The following is a 26,281-nucleotide window of genomic DNA, read 5'->3' on the forward strand; positions in this document are numbered from 1 at the left end:
ATCTTCCCCAGTTACACCAATGAAGTTATGAAGGAAAACTATACAAACTGTGAGTTCTTGATTTTCTACAATAAATTCACAGAGGAATAGACAGAATTTCTATTTTGGCATCCTTGTGGCCTAAATGCACGTCACTCATCATTTTCAGGTTATTGTTTTTCTCACCTAGTCCTACCACACATATAATTAATAAAGGCTCCCACATTGCATATTGCCTCATCCGTGCCCCTGAAATGAATTTATTATCAAATTTATTGCATTTAATGACAGTACAAAATCCTAATCTAAATTCATACTTTTGTGAATATTACTGACGACATACGCTATACAGTTCAATTCTTTTTAAATGCTTTCAGACACACGCACACGGGCATACACCACAAGATTATAAACAGTGGCATTTTGCATGGCAGGCAATTACTTTCTGAATAATCAGTGCCCATTAATACTCTCATAAGTCATTGTGTTTACAAATAAATGCAACAATAAGTTAACAGTATGAGTCTCCAACTGACATGCAGGGCAGTAAGGAATTCTTATTCACCATTTACCCAATGCCTAGAACAGTGCCTGAATTTTAAAAGTATTTTTTAAATGAATAAATAAATTCTCTATAAATATTTTATATTTAAATATTTATATCATATAATTATATAAATATTTATATTTATTACATGCAAATTCTCTATAAATATTAAGAATTTCACCTTTGAAATTCTTTTCTAACAAAGCAATGTAGAGGATGGTATATTTTGGTTTAAAAGAAAACATAAAGTTTGACACATTCATTTGACACAGAAACAGTAGCAAGATAGGAAGGATTTAAGGTGAATATTTCCCTTCTATAGGAGAATGTATAATTACCTAAATGTTGAAAAACCACAGTGATTTACATGTGCTGGAAAACCTTACATGCAGTAAGTTGTAGTAACCAAGGAGATCAGAGTGGACTGGCTGGCACAAAGGGCAGAGTGAAGGCAGGTAAGTACCCTTAATTGAAACTGTCTTTTGAACATGCCTCTGAGGGTGATGCTCTTACATGCTCAGCTCTAAGGACTACAGTCATCTCTTTGCTTGAAGGTATTTGGTCTAACATATCAGTTTGGGGGGCTTCCCAGATGGTACTAGTGGTAAAGAATCTGCCTGCAAAGCAGGAGATACAGGTTTGATCCTTGGGACAGGAAGATCCCCTGGAGAAGGAAACTCCAACCCACTCCAGTATTCTTGGGTGGGAAATACCATGGACAAAGGAGCCTGGCAGGCTACAGTCTATGGGGACACAAAGAGTCAGACATGACTGAGCACACACACACAAATCAGTTTGTGAAGAAGAGCATGCAGTGTGCCTGGTTCATGGGAAAACACAGTTTTTCACAATTTGTTAACTCTTGGCCAGCTCTGCACCAGACCCATTTTTAATGTTACACTCTCATTTTCTCTCTTAGGCTGAACATGTCTGAGTTCTACAACTTTCCCTTTTGTGTGCGATGAGTATGAAAACAGAATAATGGAAAAATGTGACACGTTTGTTCTAACAAAGCTTCTTAGCTAAGTAATTCATGACATAAAACAAGAAACTTGATTTTCCTCTTTATTCTGCTCACCCTCAGCCTGGTCTGATTCCGAAAGTCTCAGTGAGGTTGACTCTTTTGGTCCAGGCTCTCTTTAATCTATAGTCCAAGCCCTTTTCTCAGATCTGCAGCAAGGGTGTCGCTGGGGGTTTTATTGTGCTAATAAGAAATTCTAGGTGGATAGGGACCACTTTCAGATTTTTTAACTAAACCAGAAGACGTCTGCTTGTGGACTCAAAAAATTATGTTTCAGAACTTCTAAAGGATCCAGTGACATCTTGAAATGTAGATAGGTATATGGGGTGGCAGGTGGGGGGGAAGATAATCATAAAAAGGAAAACTACAGTGGAAAAACAGAAGTCAGAAGTTCACACTTCTGGTTTTTTTCCATCCTTCAGCTGTTTTTACTTGCTAACTCTTCAGTCTGTTCATGGGTGCTGCGTAGCTCACAGCCAGCGTGATTTACACTGTGATGGTTGCACTGTCAGCTCTGGTTCCACATTTCCCTTCCCAGTACAGCCAGAAAGGTGTCACTGGAAAAACTGAAATACTGCATGTGAAAGTCAAAAAGGAAAGTACTAAGTGGGACATCTAGCCTAGGGGAGGGAAGTCCAAAGAAAAGGCAGGTAATAGTATTCAGACAGGTGCAAGGTGCCTGCAGTATCTGTTGACCTATGTTTTCAGTAAAGATTGAACTAAACTGAAGCCTGACGTTTCACCGATTGAAGGAACTTTAGAATTTATCTGGCTCAACATTCTTACTTTAAAGCCAAGACATTTATAGTAGAGACATAACCCTTAGAGGCTAAAAAGCTGAACTTGACAATCCACATCTATTTTGCAAAGGAGATTGATGTACTGAGGGCATGGTCAAACTACCACTTTATAAATCTGTTTTCTATTATGCAAGGTGATTTCAGGTGGTACAAAGGCAGATATATATTTTACTAGTTGTGTGTTTACTTCTCCCATATATACTTCGAAAAATAGAATCAGCATGGCAATTCAGTAATATATAATTTCCTGTAAGTGAAAATAAACAAATCCCATAATGTGCCACGCTCTTGGAAATGTGGCCTAGAATTTGTCCTTGATCTTCACTGCACCATCCCAGCCACCTCCTTAGAAGTGAAAAGGGCTGGAGTGGAGGAAATTGAGCTTCTTTGAGAAGCCAACAATGAGGAAGATTTTCCTAATATCTGGGGTCTTCATTTTAAGGGAAATTGGGTTACTCACTGAGGTCATAGGAACTCCTCTGGAAGTATCCCAGGAAATGATTAAATCAAGCCTTCCTTGAAACTATGAGATATTTGATGAACTTTGTCACATTTCCATCAGTAAGTGTCTGTTATTATTGAGAAAATGTGAAACCCAGTAGTACTGCCAAATGGTAACAATACATTTAATATCTCACATATATCAAAGTGTTAGTCATTCAGGCATGTCCAACTCTTTGCAACCCCACGGATTGTAGCCTACCAGGCTTGGCAGACAAATCAAGTATAAATTAAACCTCACATTCAGTTTAGTTCAGTCGCTCAGTCATGTCCGACTCTTTGTGACCCCATGAATCGCAGCATGCCAGGCCTCCCTGCCCAGCACCAACTCCCGGAGTTCACTCAGAGTCCCATCCATTGAGTCAGTGATGCCATCCAGTCATCTCATCCTCTGTTGTCCCCTTCTCCTCCTGCCCCCAGTCCCTCCCAGCATCAGAGTTTTTTCCAATGAGTCAACTCTTCGCATGAGGTGGCCAAAGTACTGGAGTTTCAGCTTTAGCATCATTCCTTCCAAAGAAATCCCAGGGCTGATCTCCTTCAGAATGGGCTGGTTGGATCTCCTTGCAGTCCAAGGAACTCTCAAGAGTCTTCTCCAACACCACAGTTCAAAAGCATCAATTCTTCGGCACTCAGATTTCTTCACAGTCCAACTCTCACATCCATACATGACCACTGGTAAAACCATAGCCTTGACTAGACAGACCTTTGTTGGCAAAGTAATGTCTCTGCTTTTCAATATGCTATCTAGGTTGGTCATAACTTTTCTTCCAAGGAGTAAGCATCTTTTAATTTCATGGCTGCAGTCATCATCTGCAGTGATTTTGGAGCCCAAAAAAATAAAGTCTGACACTGTTTCCACTGTTTCCCCATCTATTTCCCATGAAGTAATGGGACCAGATGCCATGATCTTTGTTTTCTGAATGTTGAGCTTTAAGCCAACTTTTTCACTCTCCACTTTCATCAAGAGGCTTTTTAGTTCCTCTTCACTTTCTGCCATAAGGGTGGTGTTATCTGCATATCTGAGGTGATTGATATTTCACCCAGAAATCTTGATTCCAGCTTGTGCTTCTTCCAGCCCAGCGTTTTTCATGATATACTCTGCATTGAAGTTAAATAAGCAGGGTGACAATATACAGCCTTGATGTACTCCTTTTCCTATTTGGAACCAGTCTGTTGTTCCATGTCCAATTCTAACTGTTGCTTCCTGACCTGCATATAGGTTTCTCAAGAGGCATATCAGGCGGTCTGGTATTCCCATCTCTTTCAGAATTTTCCACAGTTTATTGTGATCCACACAGTCAAAGGCTTACATTAGATAATCCTAAATTCTCATTACAATTTATTGATTGGGTAGCAGTAAAACAAGAAAAGAATAAACAAACCATGAGAAAAATCTAGGCTTGGGAAAAATATTTTTATCATTATTATTTATATAAACTACACAGTCTAACATTCCCCTTAAATCAATACAAGCATTAAATGACAGTATTTCAACATTGAGCTTCAGCCTCTCTGTAGTTAAAACGAGTAAAGAGGAGGAGCACCAGAGTTAGGTCTTGTTTCTTTTACCAAAGCTAAGCTTGACCTAAATACAGACTTCTGTGGCACTTATGAAGACATGGCTCCATACGACAGTCAGCTCAACTGACTGCTTCCTACCACTGAGCTCAGAAAGGAATCCAGCAGGAACTTTGGACCACTCCTTTGTGTGCATGCACATGTATGTGTCTGTAGCCCAACAGGCTTGGCAGACAAACCAGACCTCACATTAGATAATCCTAATTTCTCATCATAATTTCATCATCTCATCTCATCGCAGTCTCAGACACAACGCTCAATTGTGTCTGATTCTTTGCGACCCCATGGATTGTAGCCTACCAGGCTCCTCTGTCCCTGGTATTTCCCAGGCAAGAATACTGAAGTGGGTTGCCATTCTCTTCTCCAAGGGATCTTCCTGACCCAGGGATCAAATCCGGGCCTCCTGCATTACAGGTGGATTCTTTCCTGTATGAACGACCAGGGAAGCAATATGTCTGTATCCCATTCGCCAACGGATCGTCTTCGGTGCAGTGGTGTCATTGTACCTGTGCTTCTTGCCCATGAATTCCACTCAATCACATTAAAATAATCAGTACTATTTGGCTACTGATTTTTGTAATTGACTATAGAACTTAGTTTTTCAGACCTAAGAGATTCGTGATGGACTCAGCCTACTCTCAAAAGATGATCAGACTGAGTTCCTGCTTAGTCACTTCTCAAGAACAGCAACTGCCTTCTAAGATTTATATCAAGTCTCCTGGCAGAGGATACACTGCTATGATTTTTAAAAAATTAGTTTTAGGCCACTAAATATAATTTATACCCAAGCTCTCAGGCTAATTACTCCTAGCAAAGTTTTATGTTACCAAGATAATGTGTCAACGGTCTTCTAAAATAACAATATAATTGACCTGGCAAAATACACCTTGTATTTATAGAAAATATGTTATCTTACTAATGGTTTAAAGTTAACTGACTTTCCCACTACTCACTACTCTCTTCCTTATTAATGTGAGACATGAGACAATTTAGGAGCCTATGAAGTCAGTAAAGGGTTTTATGTCTTTTGAAGAGGTAGCTCAGGGGCTACTTCTAAAAACAAAACTTTCAGTACAGTTAGCATAATAGATTCTTGGATATGCAGTGAAAAATTTATAAGTGAAAAAAAAAAAGATTTGACTTAACCTATAGCCACAAATTATATCTATACATAAATATATATACTTATATATCTGTTTATTATTAGGCAAAGTCATCAGTAAAATTTTGTGATCATGCAAATTATAAAGACAAAACCAGAGACAGGGTTAAGCACGTACTTTTCTCATTTTCCTTTGTACAATAGTCTCTAATTTGCAACAGTAGTAATAAGTCAGGCTAATCAGTTTTCTTACCAAAATAATAAGCATTGATTGAACTGAAGAATTTTCTATTTATGACTCACTGTGCCTGCTTTTAAGCATTTTGAAAAGCAACATGTTTCTTGCAAAGTCATCATTTGATCCAGATGTTAAACGGATTCTCTAGGTTAGATCATCCAGCCATGTAATTGAAACTTGTTTTACTTTACAATTCAGCTCATCATATTTCTTTTCTACTATCTTTGGTTTCTTTGACTTGATGTCAGTTGACATAATTACGAACATTGACTTCAATTGTGTATATGAATTTTGTCTGTTGGGATCTCAACTCTACAAATTCTAAATACTGGAAAGTGAAATTGAAGTTGCTCAGTCATGTCTGACTCTTTGAGACCCCATGGACTGTAGCCTACCAGGCCCCGCCATCCATGGGATTTTCCAGGCAAGAGTACTGGAGTGGGGTGCCATTCTTTGATCCTATGGCCTCAAATACCTACTCTGCACTGGGCTTCCCTGGTGGCTCAGATGGTAAAGAATCCGCCTGCAATGTGGGAGACGTGGGTTCAATCCCTGGGTTTGGAAGATCCCCTGGAGGAGGACAGGACGTGGCAACCCCCTCCAGTATTCTTGACTGGAGGACCCCTATGGACAGAGGAGACTGGCAGGCTACAGTCCATAGGGTTGCAAAGAGTCAGACACAACTGAGTGACTAAGCACAGCACTGAACTGGTGACTGGCAGATTTTATGTCCACTCCAGCCCTTTCTCTTGAAACACAGGTCTATATGCAATTGTCCACTTCACATCTCCACCTAGATATATATTAGGCATTACAAACTTAATATGACTAAAACTAACAACTGATCTTTACCGTCCTGCTGAATATCTTCTCCCCCTCAGTTCATTGCAATTCCACTCTTCCAAAGTCTTTGCCCCAAATCAGTGGCTTCATCTCTGAATTCTCTTTCCCTCATGACCCACATTCAAACCTTAAGTAAATCTTATTCATTGCTGTTGTTCAGTTGCTAAGTCATGTCCAACTCTTTGCAACCTCATGGACTGCAGCACTGCAGGTTTCCATGTCCTTCACCATCTCCAGGAGTTTACTCAAACTCATGTCCATTGAGTCAGTGATGCCATCCAACCATCTCATTCTCTGTCATCCCCTTCTCCTGCCTTCAATGTTTCCCAGCATCAGGATCTTTTCCAATGAGTTGCCTCTTTGCATCAGGTGGCCTAAGTATTGGAGTTTCAGCTTCAGCATCAGTGCTTCCAGTGAATATTCATTTTACTTCAAAATAGTTTCAGAATCTGGGAACTGTTCACCATGTATACGGCTGCCAAGCTAGTTCAAGTTTCCATTAGCTCTTGCGTGGATTATTGGGATAGCCTCCTGCATGGTTCTTTCTTTAATCCTTATTTCTTACAGTTTATTCTTACCATACAATAGCCAGATGGATCCTTTTATAAGTTAAATCATTCTATGCTCTTCTCTGTCTCCAATGCTGTAATGGTTTTCCATATCATTCAAAGTAGTGGACAAAAAACCCAATACAACATCCAGGGTTCAACATGATCTCTCCCCAACCCCTGCCCTCAACAGTTCTGAGCTATGTCCTGCTACTCTCCCTCCTGCTGAGATCCAGATGTCTGGGTTGTGAAGAAGGAGAGGATTGAGGAATGAACCATGATCATAGGCAAAGTGTTTAGATTGTATGGAGGGCTTTTTTTATCCCAGTGAGTTTTCTGCATGGCTGATTTATGATGACAGGGAGAAGCTTGGTTATAAAAAGAAGCAGCACAACTCCCGGCCATAGCAACTGAGCACTCATTGCCTCCTCCCAGGACAAAGATTGTGTCCCTCATCTTTTGTGCTATGTATACTAATGCAAAACCCAACATATAGCAAGAAACTAAAACAGATGTGATATGTGCTAAATTTCTAGAGAACACACAATCTTTTCAATAATTTTGGCAAATAGTCTTTTGGAAAATAACATGTTAATGCTATGCCATACCCAGCATCCATTACTTCCATGCTAGTTAGGGACAGGCTCACCAATGCCACAACATCCCTAACACTGTTAGCCTGGTAGTTCCTAGGTCCCCTTGTTAATAATCAGGACACTTAGTGCCAAGTTGTGTAAGTAGTTGAGAGACCTCACATCTAGGCTTCATTTTCAGGATTTCTGAATGAGAAACCTTCTCAACATATCCCTTATTTGTGCAGCACATATTCTCCATGTCTTTGAGTTTTCGAGTAGTTTCTTGGTAAAACTTTCTAAGCCAGAATATCTATATATTATCAGTGAAATTTCCCAGAATTTATTTCCCGTATCCCACTGACCCCAAAGAGAACTCTTTCTACATGCTAAAAACATCATTTTGCATGAAGAGTTGTTCCTTTAATTTCTGTGACAAGAAATTATGCAGGCTTACTGACTAGAAACTTCTCCTGAGACATTTCAAACATTAAATTGAGAAACACATTAGGGAGTTTCAGCATGAAATTTCATATCCAATATAACCCAGCATCAAGTCACCTAAGAAATAATAGTAATGAAACAGTATTTGGAGAGGTGATGCAGTTGTGAAACAGCATAAGCATTTATTCTTTTATGAGAATATAAAACTCTCTTTATAAATGTTAACCTCCAGTCATGACAGGATAGTAATCATTAATGCAATGTCTGTAATATTTCAACAGTTACAGAAAGTACCAGTTTAAGTGTGACCTGAATGTAAAGATTTAATGATGACATATATTTAGGTCCTACCGACTGAAGGAACATGTGTTTTATATTTCTCATTTTTCCCATTACTAATTTATTTTACCCCATGTGAAATAAATGAACATCAGAAATCAAAATGACTAATCTTAAATGGTATGGACCTAACAGAAGCAGAAGATATTAAGAAGAGGTGGCAAGAATACACAGAAGAACTGTACAAAAAAGATCTTCACGACCAAAATAATCATGAAGGTGTGATCACTCACCTACAGCCAGACATCCTGGAATGTGAAGTCAAGTGGGCCTTAGAAAGCATCACTACGAACAAAGCTAGTGGAGGTGATGGAATTTCAGTTGAGCTATTTCAAATCCTAAAAGATGATGCTGTGAAAGTGCTGCACTCAATATGTCAGCAAACTTGAAAAACTCGGCAGTGGCCACAGGACTGGAAAAGGTCAGTTTTCATTTCAATCCCAAAGAAAGGCAATGCCAAAGAATGCTTAAACTACCCCCACGATTGCACTCATCTCACACGCTAGAAAAGTAATGCTCAAAATTCTCCAAGTCAGGCTTCAGCAATATGTGAACAGTGAACTTCCAGATGTTCAAGCTGGTTTTAGAAAAGGTAGAGGAACCAGAGATCAAGTTGTCAACATCCACTGGATCATCAAAAAAGCAAGAGAGTTCCAGAAAAGCATCTATTTCTGCTTTATTGACAATGCCAAAGCCTTTGACTATGTGGATCACAATAAACTGTGGAAAATTCTTCAAGAGATGGGAATACCAGACCACCTGACCTGCCTCTTGAGAAACCTGTATGCAGGTCAGGAAGCAACAGTTAGAACTGGACATGGAACAACAGACTGGTTCCAAATAGGAAAAGGAGTACGTCAAGGCTGTATATTGTCACTCTGCTTATTTAACTTATATGCAGAGTACATCATGAGAAATGCTGGGCTGGAGGAAGCACAAGCTGGAATCAAGATTGCTGGGAGAAATAACAATAACAGATATGCAGATGACACCACCCTTATGGCAGAAAGTGAAGAGGAACTAAAGAGCCTCTTGATGAAAGTGAAAGTGGAGAGTGAAAAAGTTGGCTTAAAGTTCAACATTCAGAAAACTAAGATCATGGCATCTGGTCCCATCAGTTCATGGCAAATAGATGGGGAAACAGTGGAAACAGTGACAGACTTTACTTTTTTGGGCTCCAAAATCACTGCAGATGGTGACTGCAGCCATGAAATTAAAAGACGCTTACTCCTTGGAAGAAAAGTTATGACCAACCTATACAGCATATTAAAAAGCAGAGACATTACTTTGTCAATAAAGGTCTGTCTAGTCAAGGCTATGGTTTTTCCAGTGGTCATGTATGGATGTGAGAGTTGGACTATAAAGAAAGCTGAGCGCCAATGAATTGATGCTTTTGAAATGTGGTGTTGGAGAAGACTCTTGAGAGTCCCTTGGACTGCAAGGAGATCCAACCAGTCCATCTTAAAGGAGATTAGTCCTGGGTGTTCATTGGAAGAACTGATGTTGAAGCTGAAACTCCGGTACTTTGGCCAACTCATGCGAAGAGCTGACTCATTTGAAAAAGACCCTGATGCTGGGAAAGATTGAGGGCAAGAGGAGAAGGGGACGACAGAGGATGAGATGGTTGGATGGCATCACCGACTCAATGGACATGACTTTGGGTAAACTCCAGGAGTTGGTGATGGACAGGGAGGCCTGGCTTGCTGTGGTTCATGGGGTCGCAAAGAGTCAGACACAAGTGAGTGACTGAACTGAAGTTTAACTTTGCAAGAAGTCTTCAAAGTAGCCAGTTTTTTCATAGCGTTATCCACAGTATCCCTCATATGCATTATCCCCTCTGTCTCTAATACTTGTCCACCTTGTTCACAGAATTCCTACTTCTTCTTCAAGGATTCCTTCTTGTGTAATCACTGTTCTACCTCCTCTGAGGAACTTCTCACTCACCACTGAAGCCTTCATTAGGGAATCATTTTCACTTTCCCTTTTGGCCTTAACAGTGTCTCTCATATTTATTCCATCCCAACTTCCCAGGTTGTGCTAGTGGTAAAGTATCCACCTGCCAATGCAGGAGATGCAAGAGACTCAGGTTTGAAACCTGGATCAGGAAGATCCCCTGGAGAAGGAAATGGCAACTCACTCCAGTGTTATTGCCTGGGTAATCCCAGGCAAGGGCCTGGACAGAAGGGCCTGATGGGCTACAGTCCACGGGGTCGCAAAGAGTCAGACACAACTGAGCAGAGAATCTTTCTTACTGGACTGTGATCATCTGGATGCCAGAGACCATTTCTTTTAAAGTCCAAAATCTCAGTGCAAAACAGATAAAGCATTAGACAATGCTTGTCTAACAAGCAAACAAACCTTCCCTTTTATAGAATCTATGCTCTGCAAGCCTGAATCTGTAGTGACGTATCACTGTGACCTGAGCCACAGTCAGAATGGCTCTGCTGATGAGCAAATCATGCTCAGTGTGCATTTTCTGGTATCTGGGCTGATGGTCCTGGCCAGAGTTCACTTCATGTAGATCGAGGATGGCCTTTATAGGAGAAGCTGCCCTATCAACTTCAGGAGCAAAGAGTATTGATATTTCTTAAAAGTGGGATCACACTATTTGTTCTCATGTAGATCATTTCTAGCAAAATCACATCCTCACTGAGACTTGCTGGACAGTGGAGAACAGAAGGGGTCATCAGTAACCATTTCCCACCCACTTCTTTTGTAACAAAATTACCTTAAACCAATTATCTTCAAATCACTGCTGTCCTCAAACCAAAGCAACAAGGTGACCGAAGACTTGATCCACCACCATGCTCCAGGCACACAGAAACTCCAGACTGTTGCTTTATATAAGCATTGACCCCCAAAGGGACAAACCAGTAAAAGGATAGCGCTGACTTGAAAATCAGAGACAATGAGTTTAACTGGTACAGATTCTAATTTCACTACTCTCAAGAACATTATTTCATCTCAACAAGTAAATATGTGCACCAGGATGCTTTCTTGATTTGGTATTCCTGCTCCATCTGACATTGACATTGAAGTCTCTGAGTTGTGTCAGACTCTTTGCGACCCCACGGACTGTAGCCTACCAGGCTCCTCTGTCCATGGAATTTTCCAGGCAAGAGTACTGGAGTGGGTTGCCATTTCCTTCTCCAGGAGATATTCCCCACCCAGGGATCGAACCCAGGTCTCCCGCATTATAGGCAGACGCTTTATGGTCTGAGCCACCAGGGAAGCACTTTGCAAAGGCCAGCAAATACTTTGGCCCTGAGAGGGCACAGTAGTAGTGGCTTTAAAAATCCTAGAGCAAGCTGGTGAGGAGGAGACAAAGAGGGTGTCTTTGGGTCAGGCTCCAAAACACAGGTTCATTTTGTTAGTGTGACTGATATGTTGTGATTCTATTAGAGACACTGAGAAGAGGTATACTGGATTTTTCAGGGGTCTTCACATGCTAATAATCGTTCACCACTGACAGTGGAACAATTTAACACATTGGAAAATAAGTCTGTATTTCAAATCCTCTACACTGTGGAACTTCGTGTTCCCAGCTTGTTCTATTTTTGCCGTTGGACCATTTCATTTTGAAGACACACTTGGGGAGGATGACAGCATTAATTTAGCTAACAACATTCATTTTGTTTTCATTAGTTGTTTTTGTAGTTTCATATTTTGATGCTGAATCTGATAAATGTATAATACCCAGAGGGTGCCTCTGTTTGTATTAATAAGAGCATCTCATTCACACTTCATCAGTGATAGAACAGCTTGGCTTCACTGTCAAAGGAGCATGAATCAGAAACAGTTCATGAGAGGAGAGATGTTTATCATGCAGATGGAAACCACAGGGATGGTGGGGTGAGGTGGGAAGTGCAAGGCACTGTGTAGGGAGAACAGACACGGGTGCTCTAAACAGCTGACGTGGGCAAGTCAATGAAACCAGCTAAACCTCAACAATTTCATCTGCAAAATGGGTATGGGTCAGTCACGCTATAAAAAAATGTATGATTCTGTAACTGTATACTTGCACACATTGAGTTTATAATGGTATAAACACTATTTAATTGAGAGACGATGACCCTTGTGATAACCTAACAGAAAACATTAAAAAGGAGAAATGCATGGTGCAATTAAATTTTGTAAGTCAATAAATTATAATAACCATTTATTGAATGCTTGTGTGACAGGCATTATGCTTTTTATTCATGTTATATTATTTAATCACCACTATTGGACTGGATCGGAGAAGGCAATGGCAACCCACTCCAGTACTCTTGCCTGGAAAATCCTATGGACAGAGGAGCCTGGTAGGCTGCAATCCATGGGGTCGCTAAGAGTCGGGCACGACTGAGCGACTTCAGTTTCACTTTTCACTTTCATGCATTGGAGAAGGAAATGGCAACCCACTCCAGTGTTCTTGCTTGGAGAATCCCAGGGACGGGGGAGCCTGGTGGGCTGCCGTCTCTAGGGTCGCACAGAGTCAGACATGACTGAAGTGACTTAGCAGCAGCAGCAGCATCAGACTGGATAGCATCACCGACTCAATGGACATGAGTTTGAGCAAATTCTGGGAGATGGTGAAGGACAGGGAGGCCTGGCATGCTGCAGTCCATGGGGTCACAAAGAGTTGGACACAACTGAGCAACTAAACAACAACAAATCACATGGTTCTATGGGTATTTCAACCTTATTTTAAAAATTTAAAAATCTAGCCTCAAAGGTTTTATGTAGCTTGCCCAGTCATATAGCTAGAACCAAAAGTCGAATCCAGAACTCTGTCTTCCAAGCCCAAGCATTTACCTATATCTCCTCTGAGTTAAATTCCACAGCAGCTATATTTATAAAGTTTCATTTTACAAGGGTACATTGCAATCACAAATGTCCATCACCGTGCCACACAAATGACACACCATTTTGTCATCAGCGTGAATGTCCATCATATAATTTGTTCCACTATACTATACTACACAATTGCTAGGACGGGGACAAAAAGGTAGCCTTAGAAATAAGGGCTTTGGGAAACATTCTAAGAAAGAAATAATAAGTGCTTGAATTTATTTTATCATGTGTTTATGACTGTTGACTCAGAATGCCTTTGTCTGGGAAAGTATGTCTATCCTTCCTTTAATACCTTCAACACACTAGATGAAATCATCTTTATATGTGTTTATCTCAGTAGACTTAATATTTCTGAAAATGAGGGCCCAAGCCTTATTTATCTTTAAATTCCCAGTAGGTAACCCGAGTTATATATAGAATAAACAATAAACATTGGCTATATACATAATTTAATGAAAAAGCATTTTCCCCAAACCAATTTATCCTGAAAATTCACCTTGATATCCCTTCCTTCGTGTGTCTCTCAAAAAACAAACAAAAAAGTAAAAAAGAAAATGTTCAATTCCACTTGCATAGAAAAGGGAAAGCAGCTAAGGCAGAAAAAGAAACTGAATATTTAAAATAAGGTTGAGCATCCATGCAAAAGAGGAAACAGTGCTATCAGCCTGAAAACAAACCTTACTGAAAGTGAGGTAACCCGAAAACTATGTTTTTTAATGCATATGTTTCTTATTTGATACAATTTATAGAAAAAAATTTAATAGTGTTTTCTATGAGATGACTTATAATGACTCCGAGTGATTTATCCAACTCTACCAAAAGAAATTTTGAAAAGTAGGCCATTGTTAAGATCCCGATGACTGATGGGGAACTGAGCCCATTAGCAGCTGAGTGAGCATGGCCTGAGAAGATACCAAGGAACCCATTAGGTCTTAAATTATGGTGTGAAGACTTAAAGGTGTGAAGAGAGATCAAAAATAAGAGTTCTGCTGTCATGGTAGGATCTCTATCTTTGATTATCTTGGGGGCAGGTAGACTGTCTTGCTCTCCTCCCCATCCCCCCTTCCTCATCAGTATCCTAGAGTAAATAATATCCCAGTAAAGTTAACATATATGGAAAATAAATGTATAGTTATCCCAGGTTAGATTTCTCATATATTTAGAGAACATGTCCACGTCAGTGGCCATGAGTCATAAATAAAATGACCATTGCTCCTTAACCATGCTCTTAAAATTATGTACAAAAATAGCTACTTTACTTAAATCCCTGCTGAGACCTTCTGTTGTCTTTGAATGATGATTCAGAAGGACTATTTGGTATTTAAAATCTTCAATGCCTTCTTCTCTAGTCTTTTTTTTTATTATTATTGTTTTGCATGGGAGAATAAAAAAGTCTAAGTTGTACTGCCGGGAACTCACATTTGCATAAATTTTTTTTTCGATGCAATTTAAAGGTGCCATCTTATGATGAAGAAAAAAAGAATGAAATCAGTCTTTGGCACAATAGGAATAATATTGTGTAATCAGTAGTAATTTTGCATAAAAGTATTTAATTTTAAGTGATTGTGATAACATTAAGTGGTACTATCTTTGTATTTCTCCTGCTTTCATTAAATTGCTCCTTTAGCTGTGTCACTAAACAGACAGAAGTATTGATAGGTATCTGAGCTTGTAAAAAATCAATGAACAAAACTCATTCTGGTTTTTTCCAGTTTCTCCCTGCCCTAGATCTCTCCTCCCTTTGCTGCCTTTCTCTGTGGCCCAGGAGACTGATCCCTGCCTTTGCATCAGTCAGGCTCCAGTTAGTCTCTAGAGGGGCAGTCAATGGGTAGCACTCCTCATAGGAGATTAGAGGAGGAGAGGGGAGTAAGAAGGCTGGGAAAATGTTTCCCTCTCCCTCTATGCTCTGAGTGGCACCCCCAGCCCAAAAACTACAGCTCCTTATCATTTTTCAAGGTCTCTCTGATTCCAGATACATCATTTTCTCCCCCATTTTCCTTTAGCCCAGGTTGTGGCATCAACTTCCTGCTGTTGCTAGTCTCTGTGTCTAATACCCTTTCTTTTCCCTACCCAAGTAAATTACGTCCTGCATTAAACTCTCTTTTGTTGGAGTTCAATCTGTTTCCAACCAGGTCTTGACTGATCAAATTGTGAACTTGAAAGAAGATCAACTTAAACTTTTCCCATTCCAATCGCTTAACTCTGTTGAAACAGCTATGAAAATAACTCCCCTTCTTTTTGTGTAATTGAGGCTGAAATGAAGCAGTTCAACAGTAATGTAGCCAGAAGGGATCCTTAATATTGGTAATCAGGGAGCATACTGATGGTCGTGAATTTTGTACACTGGAGAACTGCATCTCCTTTCTCCCACTTTGGGGTCACTCTTCTTGCTAATGGGAATGGGACATCATCTGCCCTTTATCTGTAGTGAGAACAGAGGACAGAGCAATACTCAAAGGTTAGAGAGGAGTGCCAGAGAGGTAATACCTTGGAATCTGAGACAAAATGAAAACTCAGTAACACTGATCATGTCTTGATTGAAATGTTTTACATATTCATCAGAAACTTTTTGCATTAATTTAAATTGTTAAAATACTGCATTTTAAAATTATTCATCTTGGTTACTGAGTTTTTTGGTACCCCCTTGTATTTTATACCCAAAGTGGGTGCCTCACTCACCTCCCCCTAGTCCAGATCTTTTTAGAAATAGCATGAAAATGGAAAGTTGCTGAAAATTGAAGGACAGCCAAGGTTAGACTATAGTACTGTTATTAAAGATGCAAATTTGGAATTCAGACACACTTAACGTGAATTTTTCCCCTACCACTTACTAGTTATGACCTTGGACAAATTTCTTAAACTGTCCTAGCCTCAATTTCTTCATTGTAAGTTGAAGATAATAATATAGGTTAACAAACCCTAATCTATATTGCAATATCCAAGGAGTTCTTAGAACCAAATGATCGTTCATATCTTTGGCACAAACTAATTTGCAGCAAATTCTGACTGAGCTGAAGTAAGGCAATTCATGGTCTGTATTTATCCTATACATAAAGCAAATTACCTATGGGGTACTGCCTTAGATCTCACTGGGGGTGGTACAAGCTAATGTTAGACTCACCATTTAGCCTGTCTGAAATCTAAAATTTCTGAATTCAAAAACTTAGATGAGCCCAAGTATTTCGGATAATGACTGTGAACCTGTAAGAGCTCTCTGTGAGGATTCAATGAGACGCCACATGAGAGGACATCAGAGTGGACCGCCTGGTGACACTTGCTGGAAAACGAACTTTCCCAGAACCCTGGAAACTCAGAAGCAGAGATTCCATTTTAGGCCCAGACACAGCTTGCTGGAAGATGAGAACTTGCAGACACTGAGCTGGGCTCTAGAGGCAAAAAAGTTATATAAATCCTTCCAGAAAATGACGTAAACCCTGAATATTAAAGGGCAGTGACATGGCAAGAATGAAGATGTGTCTTCTTTGTGTGGCCAGTGCCCCAGGCGGCTATAGGCTCTTGTTAGATTTTGAGGGGAAGCCAAGGAAGCTATGCTGGCATATGCGGTGTCTGCTCCTATCCTGTGTGGCTACCCCCCTTCTGATTAGGTTTGCATCCTTGGCTAATTAAATTAGGGACTTCATCTAACTGTGCAGTAGTGCAGTATGTGCCTTGGGAGTGGGTCTCTTCTATCCATTGTAACCTGGCTGAAGCACTGCAGTGCTCAATAAACATGGCTTATTAATGTCATCTTAATCATGATTGTTTCCTAACTGGCAACAGGCATTTTTCAAAATTGAAGCTTTCTTAGAAATCAGTTGATTTACTGTATAATCTTTGAGCAATTGCAGATGCAGAGACTAAAATTTCACTGTAATTATGACTAAAAGCTTGATTGAAGAAAGTGAAAACGTCATCTCAGCCTGGGGAGGGATGGGAACTATATCAGCAGACCATGAATGATGAAGAGACATCTAGACTGGACTATAACAGAGACAATTCCTTTAATGGTAAATGACTAAGGATTTTATCAATTTCCAATAAGAATTAGAAATTAACTTCAAGCCTGTTGTATATTCTTCAGAGTTTCTTATTTTTAATTATGCTTTAATTAACTGGTAAGAACAGTATAGAGTTTTTATTTCAAAGGATGGGTTTAGTCATTCTCTTTCTTTCTTTTTTTTTTTTTAGCCTATCCATTGTCTTCATAATTTTAGATGATTAATCTGATTGAGGGCCCCATCTGCAACTTCAGTCAGAATTATAGTGCTCAGAATGGGCAACACAGATTAGAGTGACTCTCAATGGTAGCCTTGTATCAGGGAGGAGAATTACTTGTGAAGATGACTCAATGCATGGATACAAACACCCCCTCAGACTTGCTGATGATGTTAAAGAGGAGTTTGTGTTCTTAACAGAGTCATCCGACAAGATGAACATTGGAGCACATCACTTGACTTACTGTCCCTCAGCTTTATTTATAAAATTAGGAAGTTGAACTAAAAGATATTTTCAATTTATTTTCTTTTTGCAGAACTCTTCCCTTGCATTATTTTTAATTGGGAAGCTGAAACATAACATAAAAATAGAGGCTTTCTGATTGAAGTGGAAGTTGAGGTACAAGTGACCCCTCTTATCCCTAGAGTGTCCGCCTCCTCCTAGTAGAAGGCTCCAAAAAGTCTTATGAGAATCAATGGGCTAGATGGTTCCTAAAAAAGAAATCTTTTTGCTCTAGCACTCTTTAAATCCACAAACCTATGAGATTCTAATAGTTACCATTTACTACATGTCTAGTGTAAGCATTTATATACAGTATCTTAATTAAGCTTTAGATAGACCTTTTGCAGGAAGAAATATCAATATGGTTGGATGGCATCACTAACTCAATGGACATGAATTTGAGCAAACTCTGGGAGATGGTGAAGGACAGGGAAGCCTGGTTTGCTACAATCCATGGAATAGCAAAGAGTCGGACACAACTGAGCCACTGAACAAGAAGAAGAAAGATCTAAGGATGGTTTATCCCCTGAAACAGAGTAAGGAACTGAGGCTGTAGAATGAAGTCACACAGCCAGTAAGTGCATCTCCAGGATTCAAGCTCCGATCAGCTGGCCCTCAAAGCCCGTATGCAAACCAGCATGTCTATTAGGGAATCTGAAAGAGGGAAAACCAGCATGGTGAATAAATCACTGGAAAGAGTCTGCCTGAAATTCATCTTAAAAGAACCTGGATTTTATCTTTCAATGTGTTAATATGGTATACCACATTGATTTGCAAATATTGAAGAACCCTTGAATCCCAGGCACAGTTACTCAGTTTCACCAACTTACACCCTAGGAATCCAGATAGCAAATGAGTAGGACACTTCTTAGGGGCAGTTACCCATCTCTGACCATTTCACTGTGGACCCATTTAGGGGAGCAGATAAGGCATAATATGGCTGTTCCTGCTGCCACTGGATAGCAGTCTTCAGACAAGAAAAATGGGAAAGTACTACTACTTGGAACAAAACATTAGATGGTGAGTCTCTTATAGAAAGATGGTCCCAACTTGATTTGAAAAAGATGGCCCTTACTTCTATTTTCTCATTGAAATTCTTTAACTATTAAGTACCTGCTTTGGTCATGCTTTATGAGTATGCAAAAATCTGGAAGTCCAAGATGGTAATTTTATTTAGGGTTTTCTATCTACTACTTGGACAAATGACTTCTATACTAGTTCAGTTTTGTTTGTTTGCTGGTTGATTGTGTTTAATGATTACCTTTAAAGAGCTCTTGACAGATCTGCCCAGACAATATTTGTAACGTCCAATGTAAATCCAAACATTGGAGAGATCAGAACATAAATACTAACAATTTTCAAGCAGTGGCCTGAGGGTTTACACAGTTTCATGTAGGCTTTAGAGAAGGGAATGGCAACCCACTCCGGAAGATTTTAGGGCTTCCCAGGAGGTGCTAGTGGTAAAGAACCTGCCTGCCAATGCAGGAGACATGCAGGTTTGATCCCTGGGTCCAGAAGGTCCTCTGGAAGAGGGCATGGCAACCCACTCCAGTATTCTTGCCTGAAGAATCCCCATGGACAGAGGAGCCTGGTGGGCTATACAGTCCATAGGATCTCAAAGAGTCAGACACGACTGAAGCAACTTAGCACTCACACATGTAGGTTTAATGTAGTTTATGTAGGTTTTTCATGTAGAGGCCATTTGCTCCTCTCTATAATTCTTTAGGATGGTGGTCCAGATGCCATTATGTCATTCGTCTTCTGTGCAAGGAGAAAGCATATCAAAAGGTTAAGAAACTTGCTCATAATCATGCAAGTCACAGCATGCCTTGAACTCAGGTCTCTGATTTAGAGTCAATATGCTGAGGTTATTTGCAATAATTTCCCCTAGCCATCAGACAGTCTCCATTTTAGTCCCTGTTGTTTCTCTGTCATTAGTTCCTAGCTCTAACTAGATGAATACGTAGAGGATACTCTGGAGGTCTGACTGCCCCATTCCTTAAAGCTGTTCACTTGGCATTTCGAGGTGGTATCATTAGTGTTGTTAGTTCTAGAAATGCAGCCTTTCTTACTCTGGGGCATCCATCTACAGTTAGAGAACTTCTAGTTCTGGTCCGTTTGACAGTCCACAAGGTGGGCTATGAACACTGAATCCTATTAGGCTCACTGTGTTTTATAGCTGTCGGGGAGTGATGGGGGGGTGGGGATAAATAGGAAAAAACCCCCACAGATTGGGCAGTATATCTTCTTTGTAATTTTCTGCTTTCTTTACTCACAGTTCATCTCTTGTAACTGAACCAACAATCTATCTCTTTCTAAATGAGGTTATTTAGCCAGCATACCCAGTGATATTTGTACCTCATATAATAAATCCTCTGTTCAGAATGATCCTAATAATGCAATCTTTTCAGCTTCGGGGGAGGAAAATTAGACTCTTGTTAGAATAGTCCTTTCTATAATTCGCTTTCAATCATTTGACTGTCAGTAACCACATATGTGGGCTTCCCTGGTAGCTCAGCTGGTAAAGAATTTGCCTGCAATGCAGGAGACCCTGGTTTGATTCCTGGGCCAGAAAGATCCCCTGGAGGAGAGCATGGCAACCTACTCCAGTATTCTTGCCTGGAGAATCCCCATGGACAGAGGAGCCTGGTGGGCTACAGGCCATGGGGTCACAAAGAGTCGGACATGACTGAGCAACCAAGCACAGCACAGCGCACAGCACAACCATATATGTGCCTAAATCAATTTTGGATCAGACCTTAGGTTGGATCATTGGGAAAGAATATCAGGATGATGAAATAATAGAACAAACATAACCACAGCTCAGATGGTATATAACACTTTCACCTCTTTTTCCTTAACTTTTCAAACCCAGTTTTGTCCCTATCAATGAATACTAAAATAGCATTATTAAAAGAGATTATTGACCTTCTAACCATCCAAACCATGGCCCTTCTTCAGTTCTTACTATTTTTGAACTGCACATAGCAAATGATTTTGGTAATCTTCTTAAAATGGTCTCCTTCTTTGAGTTTGGGGATATGAAGCTATTGCATTTTTTTTATCCTTCTCAAAATCCTGAGTTTTTTTGTATGTTTTTTCTTCACTTGCTACTAATGTTAATTGTTTTTCCTTTTCTATCTATTTACCATCTATTTCAGATGTCACATCTAGTTTCTAGCTCAAATATCATTATATGGAAGACCTCCAAATAATTATAAATTTCCTAGCCCAAAGAAATAAAACAATGGGAAAAAGATACATAGGCAGTGAGTAATCCACACACTGCTAGTCACTCACTGGAAAGAGAATCTATGTGTTTCCTGGGAAAGGTATAGATTAGACTTAGAATTTATGAACTGTTCAAATTTTTATCCTTTGTTAAAGCTAATAGTCGGAGAAGGCAATGGCACCCCACTCCAGCACTCTTGCCTGGAAAATCCCATGGACGGAGGAGTCTGGTGGGCTGCAGTCCATGGGGTCGCTACGAGTTGGACAAGACTGAGCGACTTCCCTTTCACTATTCACTTTCATGCATTGGAGAAGGAAATGGCAACCCACTCCAGTGTTCTTGCCTGGAGAATCCCAGGGATGGGGGAGCCTGGTGGGCTGCCGTCTATGGGGTCGCACAGAGTCGGACATGACTGAAGCGACTTAACAACAGCAACAACAAAGCTAATAGTGACTCCCTTCTGCTTTTGGAGTTTGGGCAAGTTTCTTGAATCCTCTTTACATAAACTTTGCCTCTTTTTTCTCCTTTCTGAAAACATACGGACTTTTATTATTTGGATTTGATATCTACATTAGTATTAGAATTATGGGGTTTTGAATATTGACTCATTTCTTTCATGTCATGCTCCATAGCAGTAGACCATGCACAGAACAAGACTTAAGCAAGAAAAGCTTACAAGAACTATAGGAACTCATATGAAAAATGTTAAAATGAAACTGTTTATGGTGTTTTTATGGCTATCCTTCCCAAACCTTTACTTGAATAAAGACTTTTTTAATATATAAATTGAAGCATCCTTGGTAATTTTGAGGGAGAGAGTACTGAAAGGAAGATGGGTCCCTGAGTCAAGTCACAGTTTCTTACAGAGGTTTCACAACTTTCTAGTTCAACCTCAGTTTCCTTATTTCTGAAACAGAATTATTATAAATTCCTGTTATGGTTCTTGGGGGTACTAAATGAAATGATGTAAAATGCTTAGAACATTTTAATTCTTATAAACTTTAGTTAATCTTATAATAGTGTCTCCGTAGTAGAAGAGGAGGACCAGGAGACTAAAATAAATCTAAATGATATAAAAGAAACCAGACTGTGATTTAACTGAAATCAGGACGCCAAGTTCAAAACAGATCAAGATATCCTGCACTGTACTCCTATTCAGTATTGATGACACGTATAGTTACGACTACTGTTGAAGTTTTCTTACTTGTGTAATGGGCTTCTCAGGTGGTACAGTGGTAAGGAACCCCCCTGCCAATGTAGGAGAAGCAAGAGATGCAGGTCCGATCCCTGAGTCAGGAAGATCCCCTGGAGAAGGAAATGGCAACCCACTCCAGTATTCGTGCCTGGGAAATCCCATTGACAGGGGAGCCTGATGGGCTACACTCCATGGGGATTACAAAGAGTCGGTCACGACTGAGCAACTGAGCACACATTAGTGTAATAAGGGAACGAGCTAAACAATATAGCAAAATCCAAAATGGTTAAAAGCTCTCATACATGCAACAAGAAAAGTTAAGAATTTAAAGGCTGCCTGGGTGGTTTGTTGCTTTATGCAGGGTTGTCAAAGAGGTTTTTGTATACTTGCTTACTTGCACCACTGGATTATTTGATCTTAGCTTTATGGAGTGTGCTATTAGCCTATGAAGTATTGAAAAGAATTAAAAGCCTGGATATGTGCAGAGGATAGTTACGAGAACCTGACCAACGAATCTTACCAGGTTTAGATTCAGGAAGGCAGGGCTCGGTGCTCTGAATCTGCCATCCGTGGTAGTCGGTGGGTATTAAATTGCATTTTCATAACTGATTGGGTAGGGTTTTTTTTCCCCCAAGTCTCTTTGAAACAAACCTGAATATAAATGCTTTGTGCCCCCTGCAAGTCTTAGTAGACTCAAATCTTCATGCAGTGAAAAAATGTTTCCCCTGCTTCAGAAATCAATCACTGCAAACAGCAGAGGGAACTTAAACTGCCTCATGTTGGTGTCAAGTTTAAAGAAAAGCAAAAGAAAATATTGATACCTTGCTCCATGAGGATGAATAGCAAAATCCTAGCAACTGACCTTTGACTGAGTAGTTATAGGAAACTGCTGTTTGCTCCCCTGAGCCAATTGAATCACAATGCTCTTTGTATCCTGGAAAAATATCAACTTCAGCTAGGAAAAAAAGAATAACTGAAGAGAGTGTTTGAACAATGAATGGCTTCCTTTTAACCATGTCTTTAGCAGGATAAGCCTAAAAGAGTAGGCCATTGACAAAACTCACAAAACAGCTAACCTATATTAGATTATTCCTAGAAGGTCTTGGATATATCTCCTAGAAAATGAACAAAGAAATCATGACACTATTTAATCAGTTTTCAATTATCTAGAAGTTGATAATCTTATTTGTGGATGGTTCATATCTCTATTCTCCTTCTGCTGTCTCTGGCTGAATGCCTTTTGGCTATTACAGTGTCCATTTGCACTTCTATGAGAGGGGGTAGGGAGAGATGTCAGCAAGCATATAAACTGAGAGATCTGCTAAATGAGGCTTATGTATTAACTGTAGATCTAAAAATTCCATGCTTTTCCTGAAGTCATATTATGATGTCCTGCCAGCTCAAGGCTTTGTATTACCAGCATTTGATAAATATTACTATGAAGAAAGTATAGCATAGTGATAAAAAGCCCAAGGCATACAGTTGGGTTACTTCTGTTCACATCTCATTGCTAAAGTTCAAGCTGAAGGACTGACTTGCTAGACCACTTTATGCCTTAGTTTCCTTATCTGAAAAATAGCATTGTGATAGATTGTATTGTTCTCAAAATACCAATTGAAGGGGTAAAGTATGGAAATGAGAATGAGCCAAGGCAGAGAGACTAATTAAATTCTGCCATGTTCACAGCTCCCAACCAACAATAACAAGGGCAGCTATTTATGGTGGAGAAAATATATACACTTTCCCAAACAGAAAGTCCACAGACCATGTGACAGTCTTCCCAAGCACCCTTTCACTAATGTGATTAGTTCACCATAAAGAAAGTGAATCAATAATTGTTGTATGCTCCTTGGCAGGAAATAAATAAAAAGTGGGTCAACAGTGGCTTCAAAGAGGAAATTTAAAAATACTTTGAAATGAATGAAAAGGAAAATATAACTTTCCAAAACCTATGGGAAGCAGCAAAAGCAGTTGGAAGAGGAAAGCTCGCAGCAATATAAGCCTACCTAATAAAAAAGAAAAAGGTAAACAATCTAGTTTTACACCTAAAGGAATAGAAAAAGGACAGGCAAAGCCCAAAGTTAGTAGAAGGAAGAAAATAATAAGGATCAGAGACGAAATAGAGACCAAAACAAGTAAACCCAAAACAATAAAAATGATCAATGGACCTAAGAGCTGGTTCACTGAACAAAGAAAATTGATAAACTTTTAATAAGATTCATCAAGAAAGAGTTTTGGCCCAAATAAATATAAGCAGAAATGATAAAGAATTACCGATATAGCAAAAATACAAAGAATCATGAGATTACTACTAACAATTATATACAAAATAAATAGGACAACCTAAAAGAAATATATAAATACCTGGAAACTAACAGATCAATTACTAGTAAGGAGATAGAATCAGTAATCAAAAAACTTTCAACAAACAAAAGTCCAGGACTAAACAGCTTTACTGGTGAATTCTACTAAACAATGAAATAAAAATTAATAACAATACTTCTTAAACTTTTCAAAATAATAGAAAAGGAAGAAGCACTTCCAAACTCATTTTATGTGATCAGTATTACCCTGGTACTAACCAAAGACATCACAATAAACAAAATTACAGACCAATATTCCTGATGAAGGAAGAACAAAGGTCTGTCTAGTCAATGCTATGGTTTTTCTAGTGGTCATGTATGGATGTGAGAGTTGGACTACAAAGACAGCTGAGCACTGAAGAATTGATGCTTTTGAAGTATGGTGTTGGAGAAGACTCTTGAGAGTATCCTGGACTGCAAGGAGATCCAATCAGTCCATCCTAAAGGAGATCAGTCCTGAATATTCATTGGAAGGACTGATGCTAAAGCTGAAACTCCAGTACTTTGGCCACCTGATGTGAAGAGCTGACTCATTAGAAAAGACCCTGATGCTGGGAAAGATTGAAGGCGGGAGGAGAAGGGGATGACAGAGGGTGAGATGGTTGGATGGCATCACTGACCCAGTGGACATGAGTTTGAGTAAACTCCGGGAGCTGGTTAGGGACAGGGAGGCCTGGCATGCTGCAGTCCATGGGGTAGCAAAGAGTTGGATATGACTGAGTGACTGAACTTAACTGAACTGAACTGATTCCTGATGAACATAGATGCAAAATATCCTCAAATACTAGCAAACAGATTCTAACAATACATTAAAAGATTATATACCATAGCCAAGAGAAATTTATTCTTATGGTACAAGGATGGCTCAACATCCACAAATAAGTCTATATGATACACCACATTAACAAAATGAAGGATAAAAATTATATGATCATTTCAAAAGATGCAGAAAAAGCACTTGACAAGATTCAATGTCTATGTATGATAAAAACTCTAAACAAATGAGTATAGAGAAGACATACCTCAACATATAAAAAGTCATACAAGACAAGTCCACAGCTAACATCATACTTAAGAATGAAAAGCTAAAAGTTTTTCCCCTAATATCAAGAAGAAGACAAGGATGCCCACTTCCACTGTTTTTATTCAACACAGTATTGGGAGTGTTAGAAACACAGCAATCTTATAAGAAAAAGAATTAATAGTAATCCAAACTGGAAAGGAATAAATAAAACTGTCAGAATACATGATAATATGTATAGAAAACTCTAAAGATGCCACTAAAAACCTGTTAGAAGTAATAAATTAATTCAGTAAATTCACAGGATATAAAATTAATATACAGAAATCATCAAGGAAATGCAAATCAAAACCACAAAGATATCATCTCACACCTCTTAGGGTGGCTACTATCAGAAAGACAAGAAATAACAAATGTTGGCAAGTATGCAGAGAAAAATAAAATGTAGTGCACTGTTGGTGGGAATGTAAATTGATACTGCCTCTACAGAATCAGTACCAAGTTTCCACAAAAAGTTAAAAATAGAATGACTACATGATCCAGTAATTCCACTTTGGGTATTTTTTCAAAGAAATAAAAACATTAATTGAAAAATAATTACACTGTCCAACATTCATAGCAGCATTAT

At 39.3% G+C, this 26,281-nt stretch overlaps 1 long non-coding RNA gene across 5 annotated transcripts in view; it reads right to left on the reverse strand.

Moving 5' to 3' along the window:
* The window catches only part of LOC147366274 (uncharacterized), a 93,323-nt gene that overhangs the window by 54,076 nt on the left and 12,966 nt on the right, over positions 1 to 26,281 (reverse strand). The window contains exon 3 of one of the 5 annotated variants that reach the window (XR_015132458.1): positions 19,486 to 19,603. The exons of the other annotated variants lie outside the window; for them this stretch is intronic. This is a non-coding gene — a long non-coding RNA (uncharacterized LOC147366274). Of the gene's footprint in view, positions 1 to 19,485; positions 19,604 to 26,281 lie in introns of those variants that run through there. 5 annotated transcript variants of the gene reach the window in all.

The sequence above is a fragment of the Bos grunniens genome, chromosome 9 (assembly GCF_055505025.1).
Source record: "Bos grunniens cultivar Pamir isolate PY7600 chromosome 9, Bosgru_T2T1.0, whole genome shotgun sequence".
Taxonomy (NCBI): Eukaryota; Metazoa; Chordata; class Mammalia; order Artiodactyla; family Bovidae; genus Bos; species Bos grunniens.